This window comes from Eumetopias jubatus, unplaced genomic scaffold (genome assembly GCF_037043125.1).
Source record: "Eumetopias jubatus isolate StellerSeaLion01/CBP00866 unplaced genomic scaffold, mEumJub1_p1.0 scaffold_2, whole genome shotgun sequence".
Lineage (NCBI taxonomy): Eukaryota > Metazoa > Chordata > Mammalia > Carnivora > Otariidae > Eumetopias > Eumetopias jubatus.
Window position 1 is genome coordinate 160,760,618 of NW_028274808.1, and position 23,938 is coordinate 160,784,555.

General features: G+C 37.2%; 1 protein-coding gene across 1 annotated transcript in view; it reads left to right on the forward strand.

Annotated features, from left to right (window-relative positions):
* SCFD2 (sec1 family domain containing 2) overlaps window positions 1-23,938 on the forward strand; it is a 449,958-nt gene that overhangs the window by 38,761 nt on the left and 387,259 nt on the right. The gene's annotated exons all lie outside the window — the stretch shown is intronic.

Genomic DNA, 23,938 nt, shown 5'->3' on the forward strand with positions numbered 1-23,938 from the left:
AATTAACATACAGTGTTGTATTAGTTTCAGATGTACAATATAATGATTCCAACAATTCTATGCATTACTTGGTGCTCATTATAGTAAGTGTATTCTTAATTCCCTTCACCCGTCCCTCCACCTATTCCCCTTTGGTTACCACCAATTTGTTCTCTATGTTTGAGTCTGGTTTTTTTTTTTTTTTTTACATCTCTCTCTCTCTCTCTTTTGTTCATTGGTTTTGTTTTCTAAGTTCCACATATGAGTGAAATCATGTGGTATTTGTCTTTCTCTTACTGACTTATTTCACTTAGCATTATAGTTTGTAGATCCATCTATGTTGTTTTTGCAAAGGGCAAGATTCATTCTTTCTTATGGCTGGGTAGTATTCTGGTGTATATGTGTGTGTATATATATATATATACACACATATATATATATGTATATATATATACCACATCTTCTTACCCATTTACCTATTGATGGATGCTTGGGTTGCTTCCATAACTTGATTATTATAAAAATGCAGCAGTAAACATAGGGGCACATGTGTCTTTTTGAATTAGTGTTTTCATTTTATTTGGGTAAATACCCAGTAGCAGAATTACAGGATCATATGGCAATTCTATTTTTAAATTTTGGAGGAATGTCCATACTGTTTTCCACACTGGCCTTACTACCTGGCATTCCTACCAATAGTGCACGAGCATTCCTGTTCCTCCACATCCTTGCCAAAACTTGTTATTTTTTTGTGGTTTTGATTTTAGCCATTCTGACAGGTGTGAGGTGGTATCTCATTGTGGTTTTGACATGCATTCCCATGATGATTAGTGATAAAGAGCATCTTTTCATGTGTCTGTTGGCCATCTGTAGTCTTCTTTGGAAAAATGTCTATTCGTGTCCTCTGTCCATATTTTATTTTATTTTTTTATTTTTTTTTTAATTTTTTATTGTTATGTTAATCACCATATATTACATCATTAGTTTTTGGTGCAGTGTTCCATGATTCATTGTTTGTTCATAACACCCAGTGCTCCATGCAGAACGTGCCCCCCTCAATACCCATCACCAGGCTAACCCATCCCCCCACCCCCCTCCCCTCCAGAACCCTCAGTTTGTTTTTCAGAGTCCATCATCTCTCCTGGTTCGTCTCCCCCTCTGACATACTCCCCTTTTCTTCCTCTCCTGTTATCTTCTTCTTTTTCTTTTTTCTTAAAATATGTTGCATTATTTGTTTCAGAAGTACAGATCTGTGATTCAACAGTCTTGCACAATTCACAGCGCTCACCATAGCACATACCCTCCCCAATGTCTATCACCCAGCCACCCCATCCCTCCCACCCCCCACCACTCCAGTAACACTCAGTTTCTTTCCTGAGATTAAGAATTCCTCATATCAGTGAGGTCATGTGATACATGTCTTTCTCTGATTGACTTATTTCACTCAGCATAACACCCTCCAGTTCCATCCACGTCGTTGCAAATGGCAAGATCTCATTCCTTTTGATGGCTGCGTAATATTCCATTGTGTATATATACCACATCTTCTTTATCCATTCATCTGTCGATGGGCATCTTGGCTCTTTCCACAGTTTGGCTATGGTGGACATTGCTGCTATAAACATTGGGGTACACGTACCCCTTCGGGTCCCTACATTTGTATCTTTGTGGTAAATACCCAGTAGTGCAATTGCTGGATCGAACGGTAGCTCTAATTTCAACTGTTTGAGGAACCTCCATACTGTTTTCCAGAGGGGTTGCACCAGCTTGCATTCCCACCAACAGTGTAGGAGGGTTCCCCTTTCTCCACATCTCCGCCAACATCTGTCGTTCCCTGACTTGTTAATTTTAGCCATTCTGACGGGTGTGAGGTGGTATCTCATTGAGGTTTTGATTTGGATTTCCCTGATGCCGAGCGATGTTGAGCACTTTTTCATGTGCCTGTTGGCCATTTGGATGTCTTCTTTGGAGAAATGTCTGTTCATGTCTTCTGCCCATTTCTTGATTGGATTATTTGTTCTTTGGGTGTTGAGTTTGATAAGTTCTTTATAGATTTTGGATACTAGCCCTTTATCTGATATGTCATTGGCAAATATTTTCTCCCATTCTGTCGGTTGTCTTTTGGTTTTGTGGACTGTTTCTTTTGCTGTGCAGAAGCTTTTTATCTTGATGAAATCCCAATAGTTCATTTTTGCCCTGGCTTCCCGTGCCTTTGGCGATGTTTCTAGGAAGAAGTTGCTGCGGCTAAGGTCGAAAAGGTTGCTACCTGTGTTCTCCTTTAGGATTTGGATGGACTCCTGTCTCACGTTTAGGTCTTTCAACCATTTGGAGTCTATTTTTGTGTGTGGTGTAAGGAAATGGTCCAGTTTCATTCTGCATGTGGCTGTCCAATTTTCCCAACACCATTTGTTGAAGAGACTGTCTTTTTGCCATTGGACATTCTTTCCTGCTTTGTCAAAAATGAGTTGACCATAGAGTTGAGGGTCCATTTCTGGGCTCTCTATTCTGTTCCATTGATCTATGTGTCTGTTTTTGTGCCAGTACCATACTGTCTTGATGATGACAGCTTTGTAATAGAGCTGGAAGTCCGGAATTGTGATGCCGCCAGCTTTGCTTTTCTTTTTCAGTATTCCTCTGGCTATTCTGGGTCTCTTCTGGTTCCATACAAATTTTAGGATTATTTGTTCCATTTCTTTGAAAAAAGTGGATGGTATTTTGATGGGGATTGCATTGAATGTGTAGATTGCTCTAGGTAGCATTGACATCTTCACAATGTTGATTCTCCCAATCCATGAGCATGGAACGTTTTTCCATTTCTTTGTGTCTTCTTCAATTTCTTTCCTGAGTATTTTATAGTTTTCTGAGTACAGATCCTTTGCCTCTTTGGTTAGATTTATTCCTAGGTATCTAATGGTTTTGGGTGCAATTGTAAATGGGATAGACTCCTTGATTTGTCTCTCTTCTGTCCTGTTGTTGGTGTATAGGAATGCCACTGATTTCTGTGCATTGATTTTATATCCTGCTACTTTACTGAATTCCTGTATGAGTTCTAGCAGTTTTGGGGTGGAGTCTTTTGGGTTTTCCACATACAGTATCATATCATCTGCAAAGAGGGAGAGTTTGACTTCCTCTTTGCCGATTTGGATGCCTTTGATTTCTTTTTGTTGTCTGATTGCTGTGGCTAGGACTTCTAATACTATGTTGAATAGCAGTGGTGAGAGTGGACATCCCTGCCGCGTTCCTGACCTTAGGGGAAAAGCTCTCAGTCTTTCCCCATTGAGAATGATATTCACTGTAGGTTTTTCATAGATGGCTTTTATGATATTGAGGTATGTACCCTCTATCCCTATACTCTGAAGAGTTTTGATCAAGAAAGGATGTTGTACTTTGTCAAATGCTTTTTCTGCATCTATTGAGAGGATCATATGATTCTTGTTCTTTCTTTTGTTAATGTATTGTATCACGTTGATTGATTTGCGGATGTTGAACCAGCCTTGCAGCCCAGGAATAAATCCCACTTGGTCGTGGTGAATAATCCTTTTAATGTACTGTTGGATCCTATTGGCTAGTATTTTGGTGAGAATTTTTGCATCCATGTTCATCAGGGATATTGGTCTGTAATTCTCTTTTTTGATGGGGTCTTTGTCTGGTTTTGGGATCAAGGTAATGCTGGCCTCATAAAATGAGTTTGGAAGTTTCCCTTCCATTTCTATTTTTTGGAACAGTTTCAGGAGAATAGGTATTAATTCTTCTTGAAATGTCTGATAGAATTCCCCTGGGAAGCCATCTGGCCCTGGGCTTTTGTTTCTTGGGAGATTTTTGATGACTGTTTCAATTTCCTTAGTAGTTATAGGTCTGTTCAGGTTTTCTATTTCTTCCTGGTTCAATTTTGGTAGTTGATACATCTCTAGGAATGCACCCATTTCTTCCAGGTTATCTAATTTGCTGGCATAGAGTTGCTCATAATATGTTCTTATAATTGTTTGTATTTCTTTGGTGTTGCTTGTGATCTCTCCTCTTTCATTCATGATTTTGTTGATTTGGGTCATTTCTCTTTTCTTTTGGATCAGTCTGGCCAGGGGTTTATCAATCTTGTTAATTCTTTCAAAGAACCAGCTCCTAGTTTCGTTGATCTGTTCTACTGTTCTTTTGGTTTCTAGTTCATTGATTTCTGCTCTGATCTTTATGATTTCTCTTCTCCTGCTGGGTTTAGGCTTTATTTGCTGTTCTTTCTCCAGCTCCTTTAGGTGTAGGGTTAGGTTGTGTATTTGAGACCTTTCTTGTTTCTTGAGAAAGGCTTGTATTGCTATATACTTTCCTCTCAGGACTGCCTTTGCTGTGTCCCAAAGATTTTGAACAGTTGTGTTTTCATTTTCATTGGTTTCCATGAATTTTTTTAATTCTTCTTTAATTTCTTGGTTGACCCATTCATTCTTTAGTAGGATGCTCTTTAGCCTCCATGTATTTGAGTTCTTTCCGACTTTCCTCTTGTGGTTTAGTTCTAGTTTCAAAGCATTGTGGTCTGAAAATATGCAGGGAATGATCCCAATCTTTTGGTACCGATTGAGACCTGATTTGTGACCTAGGATGTGATCAATTCTGGAGAATGTTCCATGGGCACTAGAGAAGAATGTGTATTCCGTTGCTTTGGGATGGAATGTTCTGAATATGTCTGTGAAGTCCATTTGGTCCAGTGTGTCATTTAAAGTCTTTATTTCCTTGTTGATCTTTTGCTTAGATGATCTGTCCATTTCAGTGAGGGGGGTGTTAAAGTCCCCCACTATTATTGTATTGTTGTCAATGTGTTTCTTTGCTTTTGTTATTAATTGCCTTATATAATTGGCTGCTCCCATGTTCGGGGCATAGATATTTACAATTGTTAGATCTTCTTGTTGGATAGACCCTTTAAGTAGGATATAGTGTCCTTCCTCATCTCTTATTACAGTCTTTGTTTTAAAATCTAGTTTGTCTGATATAAGGATTGCCACCCCAGCTTTCTTTTGGTGTCCATTAGCATGGTAAATGGTTTTCCACCCCCTCACTTTCAATCTGGGGGTGTCTTTGGGTGTAAAATGAGTCTCTTGCAGACAGCATATCGATGGGTCTTGTTTTTTAATCCAATCTGATAGCCTGTGTCTTTTGATTGGGGCATTTAGCCCATTTACATTCAGGGTAACTATTGAAAGGTATGAATTTAGTGCCATTGTATTACCTGTAAGGTGACTGTTAACTGTCTGTTGTCTGTGTTCGTTTCTGCTCTTTGCTGCTTTTAGGTTCTCTCTTTGCTTAGAGGACCCCTCTCAATATTTCTTGGAGGGCTGGTTTCGTGTTTGCAAATTCCTTTAGTTTTTGTTTGTTCTGGAAGCTTTTTATCTCTCCTTCTATTTTCAATGAGAGCCTAGCTGGATATAGTATTCTTGGCTGCATATTTTTCTCGTTTAGTGCTCTGAAGATATCTTGCCTGTCCTTTCTGGCCTGTCAGGTCTCTGTGGATAGGTCTGTTGCCAATCTAATGTTTCTACCATTGTAGGTTACATATCTCTTCTCCCGAGCTGCTTTCAGGATTTTCTCTTTGTCTCTGAGACTCGTAAGTTTTACTATTAGATGTCGGGGTGTTGACCTATTATTATTGATTTTGAGAGGGGTTCTCTGTGCCTCCTGGATTTTAATGCCTGTTTCCTTCCTCACATTAGGGAAGTTCTCTGCTATAATTTGCTCCAATATACCTTCTGCCCCTGTCTCTCTCTCTTCTTCTTCTGGGATCCCAATTATTCTAATGTTGTTTCGTCTTATCGTATCACTTATCTCTCGAATTCTGCCCTCGTGATCCTGTAGTTGTTTCTCTCTCTTTTTCTCAGCCTCTTTATTTTCCATCATTTGGTCTTCTATATCGCTGATTCTCTCTTCTGCCTCATTTATCCTAGCATTTAGTGTCCCCATTTTTGATTGCACCTCATCAATAGCCTTTTTGATTTCGATTTGGTTAGATTTTAGTTCTTTTATTTCTCCAGAAAGGGTTTCTCTAATAACTTCCACGCTTTTTTCAAGCCCAGCTAGTATCTTTAAAGTCATGATTCTGAACTCTAGGTCCGACATCGTACTAATGTCCGTATTGAGTAGGTCCCTGGCTGACGGTACTACCTCTTGTTCTTTTTGCTGAGGTGATTTCTTTCGTCTTGTCATTTTGTCCAGAGGAGAATAGATGAATGAGAGAACAAAAGGCTAACAGTTTTACAACGTCCCCAGCAAATATACTGTATACAAATCAGAAAAGACCTGAAACCAGGGGAAAAGAAAGGGAAAGAAAGAAAAAAGAAAGAGAAAAAGAAATAAAAAAAGAAAAAAAAAGATAAAAACAAAAACAAAACAATTCAAAAAAGGAGAATATGATCAAATATGATCAGGCTAGTGCATAGATCAGTGCCACACACTAGATTTTGGGCGTATTTTGGTCTGTTAGAAAAAAGTGCCTCCTAAAATTTTAAAGGAAGAAAGACATATATGTACAAAATAAGGGTTGATACAATGAAGGGATGGAAGATGACTGTAAAGATGAAAATTATAAAAGATTTTATAAAAGGACTTGGTAAGATAAGTTGTTTGAAAAAAGAAAGAAGATTTAAGGGAAAAAAAAAAAAGGAAAAAGGGAGAGAATGTGATCAGGCAGGAGACTAGGACAAAGCCATACACTAGTGATTTAGGGTATATTTTGATCTGTTAGAAGAAACTGTACCTCAAAATTTGAAAGAGAGAACAACTTATATGCCAAAACAAGGGTAACTACTATGAAGGGATAAAATATGACTCTAAAAATGAAAAAAAAATAAAAAATGGTTTTTTTTTAAAAAAAGGGATTTATAAGATGTTGGTTGAAAAAGGGAAAAAGAAAAATAAAAAAGTCAACAAAAATTAACTTTGATGAAATAATGAATCATGGTAAAAAAAAAGAAAAAAAAGCCATGAATCTATGTGCAGTATTCCCCTGGCGCTGGAGTTCTCCTATTCTCCTTGATCGATCAACTTGGTCTTGGCTTGCTGGCTGTTTGTGCTGATCTTCTGGGGGAGGGGCCTGTTGCTGTGGTTTCCAAATGTCTTTGCCGGAGGCGGAATTGCCCCGCCCTTGTCGGTCCGGGCTAAGGAAGCTGCTCCGGTTTGCTCTCAGGAGCTTTTGTTCCCTGCAAGCTCTCGGTACAGCTTTGGAGGACCAGAGTGAAAATGGCGGCCTCCCAATCTCCACTCGGAGGAGCTGAGAACTCGGGGCCCCGCTCCTCAGCGTGCCCCCAGAGAAAAGCAGTCACTTCCGTGTCCCCGGTCTCCGGCCGCACTCCGTGCTCACCCGGCCTGTGATTGAGCGTTGCTATCTCTGGCACCCGACCCCGCTCGGAGTCTCCAAACCCAGCAGATCCCTGCAGTGCGTTCCCACACCGCTCCTCCCCGGGAAGGAAGGGGAGTCTCCCCGGATCTGCCGCCTGTTGGGTCCCTGCTGGGGGAGCCGTGCCCCGACTGGGCCGCAGATCACAGTTTATGGCAACCCTGAGCTGAGAGCCCGCGACTCTGCTCCGTATCTGCAGCCGGCTTCCCCGCTCCGATACCTGGGAGCTCTGGCGCACTCAGGCACCCCCGGTCTCTCTGTGACCCCGAGGGTCCTGAGACCACACTGTCCCGGGAGGATTCCACCCCCTGCTTAGCCACTGCAGCAACGTCCCTCCGCCGAGCTAACTTCTAAAAGGTCCGATTTTGTGCTCCGCGGCTCTATCACTTGCCAGAAGCGGCCGGCAGAGGCCCCTCCCCCGCCGTCTATCCTCCCGAATATCGCCTCGGATTCACTTCTCCGCACGTCCTACCTTCCAGTAAGTGGTCGCTTCTCTGTTCAGAGAGTTGTTGCTACTCTCCTGTTCGATCTCCTGTTGAGTTCGTAGGTGTTCAGAATGGTTTGATCCCTATTCAGCTGAATTCCTGAGACCAGGCAAAATCTAGGTCTCCTACTCCTCCGCCATCTTGCTCCGCCCCCCTCTGTCCATATTTTAATTGGATTGTTTCTATGATGTTGAGTTGTATAATTTCTTTATATATTTTGAATATTAATCCCTGATTGGATATGTCATTTGTAAGTATCTTCTGTTTAGTGGTTTGACTTTTCATTTTGTTGATGGCTTCCTTCACTATGCAAAAACTTTTTATTTTGTTGTAGTCCCAATAGTTTAATTTTGCTTTTATTTCCCTTGCCAAAGGAGACATATCTAGAAAATTTTTTCTTTGGCTGATGTCAAAGAGATAACTGCCTATGTTTTCTTCCAGAAATTTTATTGTTTCAGATCTCACATTTAGATCTTTAATCCATTTTGAGTTTATTTTTGTATATGGTGTAAAAAAGTGGTCCAGTTTTGTTCTTTTGCATGTAGCTGTCCAGTTTTCCCAACACCATTTCTTGAAGAGACTGTCTTTCCCATTGTATATTCTTGCCTCATTTGTTGTAGATTAATTGACCATAAGACTGTGGGTTTATTTCTGGGTTCTCTATTCTCTTCTATTGATGTATGTGTCTATTTTTATGCCAGTACCATACTGTTTTGATTATTACAGCTTTATAGTATACCTTGAAATCTGGGATTGTGATACCTCCAGTTTTATTGTCTTTTGTTTTCAATATTGCTGTGGCTATTCAGGGTCTTTTGTGGTTCCATACACATTTTAGGATTATTTGTTCTAGCTGTGTGAAAAATGCTGTTGTTATTTTGAGAGGGATTGTATTATATCTGTAGATTGCTTTGGGTAGTATGGACATTTTAACTATATTGGTTCTCCCAAATCATGAACATAGAATATCTTTCCATTTGTTTGTGTTTTCAATTTCTTTCATCAGTGTTTTTTCTTTAGAAAAATAATTTATTTAATAATAATGTTATTATTATTTTCATTAAGTTCTGTGCCCAATGTGGGGCTTGAACTCATGACCCTGAGATCAAGAGTTGCATCCTCTACTGACTGAGTCAGCCAGGTACCCTTCATCAGTGTTTTATAGTTTTGGAATACAGGTCTTTCACCTCCTTGGTTAAGTTTATTCCCAGATATTTTATTTTGGTGCAATTTGGCAATGGGATCATTTTCTTAATATTTTTCTGGTATTTATTATTAGTGTATAGAAAGGCAACTAATTTCTGTATATTAATTTTGTATCTGTGACTTTACTGAATTCATTTATCAATTCTAGTAGTTTTTGGTGGAGTCTTTAGGGTTTTCTATACAGACTATCGTGTCATCTTTGAATAGTGACCATTTTACTTCTTCCTTACCAATTTAGATGCCATTTATTTCTTTTCATTGTCTAATTTCTTTTTTTTCTTTTGTTAATGATTTTATTTATTTATCTGACAGAGAGATAGAGAGAGCCAGAGAGTACAAGCAGGGGGAGTGGCAGAGGGAGAAGGATAAGCAGGCTCCCTGCTGAACAGGGAGCCCGACGTGGGGCTCGATCCCAGGACTCTGGGATCATGAACTGAACCAAGGGCAGATGCTTGACTGACTGAGCCACCCAGGTGCCCACATTGTCTAATTTCTGTGGCTAGAACTATCAGTACTATGTTGAATAAAATTGTTGAGAGTAGACATCCTTGTCTTGTTCCTGAACTTAGGGGAAAAGCTCTCAGTTTTTCACCATTGAGTATGGTGTTAGCTGTTGGTTTTTCATATATGGCCTTTCTTATGTTGAGGTATGATTCCTCTAAACCTACTTTGCTGAGGGTTTTTATCATGAATGGATGTTGAACTTTGTCAGATACTTTTTCTGCATCTATTGAAATGATCATATGGGGGCGCCTGGGTGGCTCAGTCATTAAGCGTCTGCCTTCGGCTCAGGTCATGATCCCAGGGTCCTGAGATCGAGCCCTGCCTCAGGCTCCCTGCTCCATGGGAAGCCTGCTTCTCTCTCTCCTACTCCCCCCTGCTTGTGTTCCCTCTCTTGCTGTGTCTTTCTCTGTCAAATAAATAAATAAAATCTTAAAAAAAAACCAATAAGAAAAATAAAACTTCTTTGAAATGATCATATGGTTTTTTCCTTTCCCTTGTTAATGTGATGTATTGCATTAATTTATGAATTAATTAATTCATAATAATTGAATAACCCTTGCATCCCTGGTATCAATCCCACTTGATCATGGTGAATGATTTTTTTTAACATATCGTTGGATTCAGTTTGCTAATATTTTGTTGGGGATTTTTACATCTATGTTCATCAGAGATATTGGCTTGTAGTTTTCTTTTTTTTGTAGTGTCTTTATCTGGTTTTGGAATCAGGGTAATGCTGGCCTTGTAGAATGGCTTTGGAAGCTTTCCATTCTCTTCTTTTTCTGTTGGGGGGGAATAGTTTGAAAAGAATAGGTATTATCTCTTCTTTAAATGTTTGGTCAAATTTCTGTGTAGAGCCATCTAGTCCTAGGCTGTGTGTTTGATTATTGATTCAATTTCATTGCTAGTAATTGATCTGTTCAGATTTTCTATTTCTTCCTGATTCAGTTTTGGAAAGTTACATGTTTCTAGGAATTTATTCATTTCTTCTAGGTTGTCCAATTTATTGGCCCTATAATTTTTCATAGTGTTCTCTTTTAATCTTTTGTATTCATGTGGTATCTGTTTTGCCTCCTCTTTCACTTCTGATTTTTTTGAGTCCTCTTTTTTTTTTTATGAATCTGGCTCTAGATTTATGAAATTTGATGATCTTTTCAAAGAACCAGCTCCTGGTTTTGATGATCTGTTCTATTGTTTTTTTAGTCCCTATTTCATTTATTTCTGCTCTAATCTATTTCTTTCCTTCTACTAGCTTTGGGCTTTGTTCTTTTTCAAGAAGTTTGAAGTTTGGAGTTTTGTTGTTTATTTTTTTCCTGCTTCTTGAGGTAGGTCTGTATTGCTGTAATCTTCCTTATTAGAACAGCTTTTGCTGTATCCCAAAGATTTTGGATCATTATGTTTTCATTTTCATTTGTCTCCATGTGTTTTTTGATGTCTTCTTTCATTTCTCGGTTGACCCACTCAGTGTTTAGTAGCATGTTATTTAACCTCCGTGTATTTGTGTTCTTTCCAGATTTTTTCTTGTGATAGATTTCTAGGTTCATACTGTTCTGGTCGTAAAAGATGCATGATATAATTTCAGTCTTTTTGAATTTGTTGAGACTTGTTTTGTGACCTAACATCTAGTCTGTTCTGGAGAATGTTCCATGTGCACTTGAAAAGTATGTGAGTTTCACTGTTTTCTGATAGAATGTTCTGAATATATCTGTTAGATCCGTCTGGTCCAATGTATCATTCGAAGCCACTGTTTTCTTGTTGATTTCTGTCTGGATGATCTATATTGATGTACGTGGGCTGTTAAAGCGTCCTACTCTTATTGTATTGCTATCAGTTTCTATCTTTATACCTGTTAATCGTTGCTTTATGTATTTGGGTGCTCCCATATTGAGTACATATATATAATTGTTATGTTTTCTTGTTGGATTGTACCCTTTATGATTTGTAGTGTCCTTCTTTGTATCTTGTTATAGTCTTTGTTTTAAAGTCTGTTTTGTCTCATATAAGTATTGCTACCTCAGCTCTCTTTTTGCTTCCATTTGCATGATAAATGTTTTTGTATTGCTTTACTTTCAATCCACCTGTGTCTTTAGGTCTGAAAGGAGTCTGTTGTAGGCAGCAAATAGATGGGTCTTGCTTTTTTATCCATTCAGTCACCAGTGTATTTTGATTGTTTAGTCTTTTTATATTCAAAGTAATTATTGATAGATATGTACTTATTGCCATTTTGTTCTGTTTTGTTTTGTTTTTAATTTTAAGTGGGCTCCACATCCAACGTTGGACTTGCACTCATGACCCTGAGATTAAGAGTCACATGCTCTATTGACTGAGTCAGCCAGGCACCCCCTTATTGCCATTTTGATACCTGTTATGTGGTTGTTTTTGTAGTTCTCTGTTCCTTTCTTCTCTTGCTGTCTTTATGGTTTGATGGCTTTCTTTAGTGATAGGCTTGGATTCTTTTCTCTTTATTTTGTGCTTATCTATTTCTGGTTTTTGATTTGTGGTTACCATCAGGTTTATATATAACATACATATAGAAGTCTATATTAGGGTGATGTTTACTTACATTTAAACCCATTCTGAAAGCACTAAATGTTTATTCCCACCTTCGCCACGTTTTATGTGTAAGATATCCTATTTTACATCCTTTTACTTTGTGAATCCCTTGACTGATTTTTATTGATATAATTGATGTTATTACTTCTGTGCTTTAACCTCTGTACTGGTTTCATAAGTGATTAATATACTATTATTATATTTGTGTGGATCTGTGAATTTTTTTCCTTTCTTAATTTTCTTACTCCTGATTATGGCCTTTCTTTCTACTCAAAGAATTCTTTTTAATTCTTTTTTTGTAAGGCTAGTTTAGTGGCGATGAATTCCTTTAGCTTTTGTTTGGGAAACTCTATCTATCCTTCTATTCTGAATTATAGTCTTGCTGGATAGAGTATTCTTGGTTGTAAGTTTTTTCCTTTCAGCTCTTTGACTATACCATGCCACTTTCTTCTGGCCTGCAGAGTTTCTGTTGAAAAATCAACCTACAGCCTTACAGAGTTTTCCTTGAGTGTAACTATTTTCTTTTCTCTTGCTGCTTTTAAAATTCTCTCCTTGAAAAAAAATGAGAAAAAAATAAAATCTTTCCTTTGTCAATACTCTTTACATTTTAATTATGTGTCTTGGTGTGGACTACTCTTTCCATTTTAATTATGTGTCTTGGTGAGTTGATTTTGTTGGGATCTTTCTATACCTGCTGGAATTGGATGTCTGCTTCTCTTTCTGATTTGGGAAATTTTCAGCTATTATTTCTTCAAGTCAGTGTTCTGCCCCTTTTCTTTCTCTTTTCTTTCTGTGATCCTTATAATGCAAATATTATTATGCTTGATAATGTCACTGAGTTCCCTTACCTGTTTTCGTTTTGTATTCTTTTTTTTTTTGTTCTTCTGCTTGATTACTTTCCATTACTTTGTCTTCTAGCTTGCTGATCCATGCCTCTGCTTCCTTTAGTATACTACTTATTCTTTATGATGTATTTTTATTTTTTAAATTTTTTTGTAAAAAAGTGGACTTTTTTTTTTTTTAAGACTTTATTTATCTGACAGAGAGAGACACAGTGAGAGAGAGAACATAAGCAGGGGGTGTGGGAGAGGGAGAAGCAGGCTCTCCACAGAGCAGAGAGCCTGATGCGGGGCTCAATCCCAGGACCCCGGGATCATGACTTGAGCCAAAGGCAGATGCTTAATGACTGAGCTACCCAGGCACCCCTCTCTAATGTATTTTTAATTTTAGTTATTGAGTTCCTCATCTCTGATTAGTTCTTTTTTATATTTTATATCGCTTTTTTGAAGATCTCACTGTGATCCTCCACTTTTTCTCAAGTCCAGTAAGTATCTTTGTGACCATTTCTTTGAATTTTCTATCAGGCATATTACTTATCTATTTTCATTTAGCTCTTTTTCTGTGATTTTTTTCCTGTTCTTTCATTTGGAACATATTCCTCTATTTCCTAATTTTGTCTAACTCTCTGTCTGTTCCTATGTGTTAGGAAAGTCAGCTACATCTCCTGATCTTGAAAGTAGTGGCCTTAAGAAGAGGTCCATAGTGCCTGTAGTGCAACGTCCCCTGTTCACCAGAACGTGGTACTTCAGAGATGTCTCCTATTTGTGTTTGTGTGTTGTATGCACCCTACTGTTTTGGTTGAGCCACGTTTGCTTTCAGTCCATTCAGCTGCAGTGGCCTTCTTTGCCCATTGTGGGCAGGATTTGGTCTCTGTGCTGTTAAGGGGACAGTCTGGGGTTGCCTTGAGCTTCTGTTGTGTCAGACTGGATGCCTGCCCTCAGCCCATTTGCCAGAACTGCAGTTACACTAATCTGCAGGGTTTTCTCCCTGCATTGTCCCTTGGAAGGCTTTCATTGGTGGGCAGGGTCAGCAGTCAGACAAAAGTCTGCTTCGTCTGTTAGAGTTGCAGTGACCCCAGACTACATGGTATTCTCTTTGTGCTACACCTGTGAGGTATCTGTTGGTGGGTAGGGCCAGCAGTCAGATCAGATGTCTGTCCCCAATCCACTGTTGGAGCTACAGTTGAACTGGTGTATGTGGTTTTCTTTCCTTCTTCCCAGGGCAAGGGTCACACTGAAGTGATGCTGACCACGGTTGGGGCTGCTTGCAGAATGAGACACTTCAGGTGCTATTTGGGAGGGACTCCTGCAGAGTGGGTTGGATTGGATGGAGCAGATCCACAGGAGAATGCCAGGGCAAGGTGTACAATATTAGCAAGCTAGGTGGTGAATGTTCATACTGGTTTCTGCAGGTGTCCAGGTATCTAGGCTGGGGGGCAGGGTGGAGAAATGGTGCCTGCTACCTCTTTTGTTCTTGGAGAAGTCCCCCAGAGATGCCTGCCCCTCTTACAAACATTCTGAGGTTAGTAAATAAATCTTCCCAAATTTCTCAGGCACTTTTCAAACTGCTGCTTCTATACCTCAGTGGGGTTGTTTGTTATGCTCTCTTTTAATGGGTTGGGACTCAGTTTCCTATTGCTTTCTGGCTCTCCCAGAGCCAAGCCCACTGATTTTTAAAGTTCCCAGAGTTAAGCCCCACTGATTGTAAAAACTTGTGAAGTTTAAGCCCCTCTGATTTTCAAAATGTTATGGGGACTCATCTTCCTATTGCAGGTCCTTGGGTATGGAGTGATAGGTTTGGTGTCTGTTCCTCTCCTTTTTTTGTGCTTGTCTTGCCCCTCCCATTTTTGGTTAGTTTGGTTCTAATTGGAACTCTGCCTTTTTTATTCTTTCTTTCTTTCTTTCTTTTTTTAACCATTTTTTCGATGTGGCCTTCTCTCTATGTTTAACTGAGGAGAGTATGTTCTGCCAGTCTTTGGTTTGTTTTCTGGTTAGATAACATGACTGTTATCTAGGTGTATTTGTGGGATGAAGTGAGCTTAGGAATCTCCTATACCATCTTCCTCCTATCAAGTCTGTGATTAGTTTTGAGTTAATTTTTTTATAAGGTATAAGACAGATTGAGGTTCTTTCTTTCTTTCGTTTTATTTTCTTTTTGTTTGTTTTTGGCCTATATATGTCCAATTGTTGTAGTACTATTTATTTTCCCTCCCATTGAATTACTTTTAGCACTTCTGACAAAAATCGGTTGTTGGACCTATCTCTGGGTTCTCTATTTTGTTCCATTGATCTATATGTCTATCCTTTTACCAATACCACACATTCTTGATAAGTATAGCTATACAATAAGTCTCAAAGTAAGGTAGACTGATTCCTCTCATTTTAACTTCTTTTTCACAATTGTTTTTGCTATTTTAGTTCCTTTGCCTTTCTGTATAAAATTTAGAATAATCTTATATATATTTATAAAAAATATTGCTTGGATTTTTATAGAAATTACATTAAGCTAATAACAATTTGGGGAGAATTGACATCTTTACTACAATGAGTCTTGCACCAATGAACTCAGTATGTCTCTCCATTTATTTAGATTGTCTTTGATTATTTTTCATCAGTCTTTTATATTTTTCAGCATGAAAGTCTTCTACGTGCTTTGTTAGATTTACATATTAAATATTTATTTAATATTTGTGATTGTAATGATATTGTAATTTTATATCTATGTCCACATGTTTTTGATATGTGTAGAAATGCAGTGATTTGTGTATGTGTATCTTAAATCCTTAAACTTTGCTGAATTTACTCATTGGTTCTAGGCATTTTTCTCTTAGATTCCTTTGAATTTTCTGTGTAGATAATCATGATATCTGCAAATAGGGTTAATTTTATTCCTTCATGACCCTCTTATTTCCTTTTGAGCCTTTTTTCCCCCCTGGCTGGTAATTCCAGAATTATTTGGAATAAGAATGGTGAAAACAGACATCCTAGCCTGTTCCCAATCTTAGGGGGAAGACATTCGGTCTTTCACTATTAAGTATAATGCTCTCTGTAGGTTTTTTTTGAAGATGCTCTTTATCCACTAAGGAGGTGTCTCTATATTTCTCTGAGAGTTTTTTTTTTAAATCATGAATGGGTGTTGAATATTTTCAAAGGTTTTTCTGCATCAATTTGGTATAATTATAACCTATAATTATAATTTTAACCTGTCAATATGCTGGATTACATTGATGGAATTTCTTTTTTCTTTAAGTTTTTATTTAAATTCCAGTTAGTTAACATATAGTGTAATATTAGTTTTGGGTATAGAATTTAGTTATTTAGCACTTGAATACAACATCCAGTGCTCATCACAAGTGCATTCCTTAATCCCCATCAACCTATTTAACTTATCACCTCACCCACCTCCCTTCTGCTAACCAGAAGTTTGTTCTCCATAGTTAGGAGTCTGTTTCTTAGTTTGCCTCTCTCTCTCTTCTTTTCCCTATGTTTGTTCGTTTCTTAAATGCCACATATGAGTGAAATCATATGGTATTTGTCTTTCTTTGACTGATTTATTTTGCTTAGCATATTACTCTCTAGCTCTATCCACATCATTGCAAATGGCAAGATCTCATTCTTTTCTATGGCTAAGTAATATTCCATTGTATACATATACCACATCTTTATCCATTCATCGGTAAGTGGACCTTTGGCTCTTTCCATAATTTGGCTATTGTTGATAATGTTTCCATAAACATTGGGATGCATGTATCCCTTCAAATTAGTATTTTTGTATCTTTTGGGTAAATATCTAGTAGAGCAATTGCTGGATCGTAGGGAAGTTCTATTTTTAACTTTTTGAAGAAACTCCATACTGTTTTTATGTTGATGGGTTTTCAAATATTAAACTAGCCTCACATCCCTGGAATAAACTCCACTTGGTCATGGTGTGTAAATCTTTTTACTTATTGTTTAATTCTGTTTGCTAGTATTTTATGTATAGTATTCTAATATTGCTAATATTTTGTTAGAGATTTTTGCATCTGTATTTATGAGGGATATTGGTGAGTTTTTTTTTTTTTTGTACTGTCTGATTTTTCTATCAGGGTAATACTAGCTTCATAAAATTATTTGAGAAATATTCCCTCCTCTTTTAGTTTCTAGAAGAAATTTGTGTAGAGATGGTATTAATTCTTAAATCTTTGGTAGAATTCTCTTATGAAACAATCTGGGCTGGAGGTTTTTATTTTGGTGGTTTTAAATTACAAATTTAACTTCTTCAATAGTTATAAGACTACTCACATTATCTGTTTCATATTGGGTGAATTGTGATAATGTTTTTTTGAGGAATTGGTCTATTCTTCTAAACTATCAAATTTATGTATGTAGAATTATTCCTAATGTTCCCTTGTCATCCTTTTGATGTATGTAGATTCTGTACTTATATTTTGTTTCATTCCTGATATTAGTAATTTATGTGTTCTCTTTTTTCTTTTGTTAATCTTGCTAGAAATTTGTCAACTTATTGATATTTTTCAAGGAAACAGTTGTTTCAGTGATGTTATGTATGTTTTATTTCAATTTCATTGATTTATGCTCTTAATTATTTCCTTTATTCTGTTTGTTTTGAGTTTATTATCATTGAGGTGGAAGCTTAGATTGTTGACTTGAGATTTTTCTTTTCTAAATTCTAAATACTATTTCTAAACACTAAAGGTATGCATTTAGTTCTATAAAATTTCCTCATAGTACTGCTATAGTTGAGTTCCACAAATTTTGATGTTATATTTTCAGTTTTTTTTGTGTTCAATCTATTTTATGGTATATCTTGAGACTTTCTTTTTGACTGATGGATTATTTAGAAGTATGGTTTTTTAAAATTTCCAAATCTTTGGAGATTTTCCCATTATATTTTTGTTGTTGATGTTTGAGTTTTTTTTTTTTTTTTTCCATTGTGGGTTTCAACTAATTTATTGAGGTTTGCTTTATGGCTCAGGATATGGTCTGTCTTCATATAGGTTTCATGGGCACTTGAAAATAAAATGTATAATGCTATTGTTGGGTGGAGTGTTCTATAAATGATAATATCCTCTTGGTTGGTGATGTTGAATTCTTTTATGTTTTTTCTGAATTTGTCTAGTTTCTCTATCAATTGTTCAGAGATGGATTATGAAATATATTTAATTTGTGAATTTGTCTATTTTTCCTTTCAGTTCCATCAGTTTTTGTTTCTTGTATTTCTCAGCTCTGTTATTTAGTGCATACACTTTAGGACTGCACTGTTTTTGTGCATTTACTGTTTTTTTTTCATTATATGATGTACTTCTCTGTCTCAGGTAATTTTCTTTGCTCTGAAGTATACTTTATCTGATATTAATATAGCTACTCCTGCTTTCCTTTGATTAATGTTTGCATGATATATCATTTTACTTCTTTTTGACTTTCAACTTGCAATATCATTCTATTTGAAGTTAATTTGTTATAGAAAGCATATGGCTGAGTCATGTTTTTAAATGTACTTTGTGAACTTCTGTCTGATTGGTATTTTTAGACCATTTACATTTAATGGAATTATTGATATGTTAGAGCTTGAGTTTATCATTTTCATTTTTGTTTTCTGGTATTTCTATTTTTCATTTCTCTATTTCTTTTATTCAGCCTTCCTGTCAGTTATTTGAATTTTTTTTTTCAGAATTCCATTTGATTTGTCTGCATTGTTTTTGATTACATCTTTTTGTATGGTTTTTTCGTGGTTGCACTAATTATTGCATTTTATATATACATAGCTTATACAATGCACTGGTGTTGTTTTTTTACCTGTTTTAAATGAAGTGTAGAATGCTTGCCTCCCATTACTTCCCTTTACCTTTCCACACTTATAATCATCTTTTTTTTTTTTTAAGATTTTATTTACTTATTTGACAGAGACAGAGAGAGAATACAAGCAGGGGGAGTAACAGAGGGAGAGGGAGAAGCAGGCTCTCCACTGAGCAGGGAGCCTGATGTGGGGCTCGATCCCAGGGCCCTGGACCAAAGGCAGTTGCTTAACCGACTGAGCGACCCAGGCGCCCCTCCAACTTATAAAATCATCTCAAAACTTTCCTCTATATATGTTTAGAACTACATCAGATAGTGTTATAATTATTTGTTTCTACCATCAAACGTAGTGTTGAAAACTCAAGACAGGAAGGAATGTTTACTGTATTTACCTATATTTTTGCTTATTGTGTTCATTCTTCCTGATGTTTCGAGGTATTTTTTTTCCTTTTAGAGAATTTCCTTTTGCCATTCTTTTAGAGTACTAGATTTGCTGGTGTTAAAAATTTCTTAGTTTTCATTTGTCTGAGAATATTTTTATTCCTCTCACAGTTGAATGATATTTTCACTGGGTACAGTATTCTGGGTAGACATTTCTTTTCTTTCAATACTTGAAAAAGGTGCTACTTTCTTCTGGCCTTACTGGTTCCTGATGAGAAATCCACTGTCATTTGAATTGTTTTTCCTCTGAAGCTAAGGTATCCTTTCTCTCTTACTGCTTTCAAGATGTTTCTTTTGTTTTTAGTCTTTAGAAACTTAATTACAGTGTGTCCTGGTGTGGTTGAGATTATCTTGTTTGGGTTCACTCAACTTATTTATTTGTAGGTTTATGTCTTCTATTTTGGAATTTTTCAGCCATTATTTCTTCTAGTACCTTTTCAGCCCCATCCACTTTCTTCTCTTCTGGGATGCCAATGATAGGTGTATGAGTTTTCTATTGCTGCTGTAGCAAATTACCATAAACTTAGTGGTTTAAAAACAACACTCTCTAGTATTCTGGGGGTCAGAAGTCTAGAATCAGTCTTACATCCCTAAAATCAAGGTCTTGACAGGGCTGGTTCATTCTGGAGACTACAGGGTAGTTTCTGTTTCTTACCCGTTCCAGCTTCCAATAATGTACCTGTAGCCATGTCATTCTAATCTTAACTTCCATTCTCACATTGCCTTTTCTTCTGACCTTGACTCCTCTTGTGTCCTCTCATAGTGATGATTATGATTACATTGGGCCCACCTGGTTGGATTTTTGGAGAAAAATTTGTGAAATTGTGAAATGCACAAATGGAATCATATAGTATGTACTCTCTTGTGTCAAGCTTTATTCACTAAGCATAATGATTTTAAGATTCACCATGTTGTTTTATCCCTTTTTAATACTGAATAGTAATACTCCATTGCATGAATATATCATTGTTTGTTTAGCTGTTTTCCTGTTGATAGAAACCTGGTCTGTTTCAATTTTTTTGCTTTTATGAATAAAATTACTCTGAACATCATCAAACAAGTGTTTTGGGGAAGATATACTATCATTTCTTTTTCCTTTCAGTGGAAATTTTGGGTTATTCTTTCATTTCAGTAGAATTGCTATGTCTAGGGTTGGTAGATACTTAGTTTAAAAAAACCTACTAGATGCTTTTCTAAAGTGATTGTACTGTTTACTCTTCCATCAAGAATGTATGAGTTCTGGTTGATTCACATTCTTGCTAACATTTGGTATTATCCATTGTTATGGACTGAATTGTGTCCACACCCCAAATTCATGTGTTTCTGTTCAAACCCCTAGTACTTCAAAATGTGACTTTATTTGGACATAAGGCTTTCACATAGGTAATTAAGTTAAAATGAGTCCCTTAGGGTAGGCCTTAATCCAATAAGAAGATTAATCTTACAAAAGGAAAAGATTAGAATTTACCTAGAGACACCAGACAGAGAAAAGGCCTTGTGGAGACACAATTAGAAGGTAGCCATCTGCAAGCCAAGGAGAGAGGCCTCGGGAGAAACCAGACCTGCTGACATGTTGATCTTGGACTTCCAACCTCCAAAATTGTGAAAAACTTAATTTCTGTTGTTTAAGCCAGAAACAACATTTTGTTGTTTGTTATTTTGTTATGGCAGTCTGAGCAGAATAATATATCATTTTAATTTTAGTCATTCTTGGGGGTGTGAAGTGATATCTCATTGTGCTTTGAATTTGCATTTCCCTGACGACTAATGATACGGAGCACTTTTTCATGTACTTATTGTGTAGAGAAATTGGAACCCTCGTACATTGCTGATAGGAATATAAAATCATGCGGCAACTGAAAAACAGTTTGAGAGTTCCTCAAAAATTTAAACATAGACTAACATATGACTTAACAATTCCATCCCTACATAACCATTGACCCTTGAACAAGGTGGTAGTTAGGGGCACTGACCTGTGCTGTTGGAAATCTGTGTGTAACTTTTGACTGCCCCAAAACTTAACTACTAATAGCCTAGTTTTGACCAGAAGCCTAACTGATAACATACACAGTAGATTAACAATATCTTGTATATATATTATATACTATATTCTTACAATAAAGTAAGCTAGAGAAAAGAAAGTGTTATTAAGAAGGTCATAAGGAAGAGAAAATACATTTACAGTATGTGTAAATTAACTGGAAAAAAAAAGTCCATGTATAATTGGATTGAGTGTTAAGAGTTAAGTGTTAAGAAACAATACATCTCTTTGCTCTTTGCCTCAACAGCTGGCAGTGTTAAGCCTGGATCCTAGGGTGGAGATGAGGCAGAGCTTAGTAAACCTGAAACATGAGTGGTAAATACATCTTTGTAGTTGTAAACCACTGAGATTTTTGGAGTTGTTTATTACCACAATATAACCTAGCCTATCTTGATTAATATATCAGGTGATAAAATCCCAGGATGGTAGAATTTCAGGTGACTTTTTATTTCCTTTTATTTTTATGTATTTGAGTTCTTTAAAAATAGCACATAGACTTTATACATTCAGAAAAAAATAAAAATAAAATAAAAAATAAAATAAAATTATTTTCATTTTGAAAAAAATATTTAAAAAGTTGAAAAATAATCAGAGGCAATATTTATTGCTAGTAATCTTCTAGAAATTGTTCTTACTGATAACAATGAACTCATAGAAAGTAGGAATATTATTTTATGGATTGAATATATTACCCTCACCACTTCTCAGTTTTTAATTATGATTATCTCTATTTATAATTCCAAATGTTTTTTTCATAGTAGTATCGCTTTAGAATATTTAGGTTTTTTTTTTAAGTTTGTTTGTTTGTTTATTTTAAGTAATCTCTAACACCCAACATGGGACTTGAACTTAAACTCCGAGATCAAGAGTCACACGCTCTTTCACCTGAGCCATCCAGGTGCCTCTAGAGCATTTTTCTTAATAACTCAGTTTATCAAGTATTTTCCAATACTTTGATACAGCTGGGCAAGACCTTCTCTAACATTCTGCCCATTTTCATAACTGATAATTAAATTATACTTAAACATTTACCCCCAAATTTAGATCTCTCTGTATTTTTTCACAACTTAAATATTTTGCTCTTCTTCTGTGGAAGAGCAAAGTATACTTTATAAGGGCTTAGTGTGCATTAGGGATTAGCTACTTTACTTATACACTTAATATAATCACCCAAACAATCCTTAAAGTAAGTATCATTATTTTTATGTTAGAAAGGAAAAAACTGAAGCTCATAGAAGTTAGTTACCTTGTTGAAGATTATAGAACCAGTAAGAGTACTCTGCATCTTGAGTCCAGGTTCTCCTTACAGAACTCATCTTTTTTTTTTTTTTTTACCTAAAAGCTGTCTCCATATTTGTACTTTATTTATGAAAGGCTGACACTTTCTATGTAGAATAATATCACTTTCTTTTTCTGCCAGGATTATACATCCCCCACAATGATAAAGTACTCAGTACTTTATCATTGAGTAATATTGTATACTATTTGAATTATAGGTTTTCCAATATTAGAATTAAATTTGGCTAATTGCTTTATGAACCATATTACTGGTGGGATGAGAAAAAGGATTTTCAGAATGCAGTCAAAATCTCTTCATACCCAGCACTAGTCTGTGACTAAATTTCTCCTTTGCTCTGAGGAGCACAGTGTATTATTCTCTGAGGGCTTTCCCAATCCAGAGTTTGGCTTTGCTTATAATTTAGGATTTTCTTTGTCTTAAGGATTCCCATGCTTTAAAAAATGTTAGGCGTCAGGGAGGGAAAAGATGGCAGAGGAGTAGGGGACCTATTCCAACCAGTCTCTGGAATAGAGCTGGATATCTACCAGACCACTCTGAACACCCATGAAATCAGCCTGAGATGTAAGAAGATAGGTCTGGATCTCTACAAACAGAATACCACAGGCATTTGATTTCGAGGTATGAAGTGGGGAGCATGATTCCATGGTCAGATATCAGAGGATAAATGGAAGGGGGAGGGACCCCAGCCATGGGGATCCTACACCGCTGGTGATCAATAGCCTCCCAAGGTCGGATGGGGTGCAGACTCACAGACCGGTAGCGACAGGGAAAGGACCTTAGGGCAGCCCCTGGATGGAAACCCGGAGTGCGAACTGGGGGCAGCTGGCAGTTTTAGAAGCACAAAGGGCAGAGACGTGCCCTGACCTGGAGGTGAGGACTGGGAGAGCTGCTAGGGGCGCACAACCCAGGATGCTGCAGTTTATAGTAGCACAGACAGAAACAGAGATAATGTGGCCTGGAGAGCTCCCTGAAGAACAGACTGCGATCTCTCTGCTCTGAGGCAGAGGGTTGGAAATGATCTCTTCTGCTTTGACTCTCGGAAGAGACGTGGAAAGCTGTCAGGGAGAGCCACCAGAGAACGAAAGCCCCCCAAAACGGTTTTCACTGAGCCCATCCCCCACCACAGAGGGCAGGGCAAACAGGGTTGCCTGAGTAACAGTGTGGCAGCCCCCCCCCTCCCAGAAGACAGGCTGGGAAAACAAAAGGCCAGCAACCCTAAGGTCCCTACAAAACAGGTGCATCTTGCTTGGGTTGTGGTCAATAATTTGGACTCTATACATTCCCTCAGCCACCCCTCAACAGAATGACTAGCAGGAGGAACCCCCAAAATAGGAAAGACTCAGAGACTATGACTTATGCCACAGATTTACAAATGGATTCAGATATAACCAAGATGTCGGAGATGGAATTCAGGGTAGCAATTGT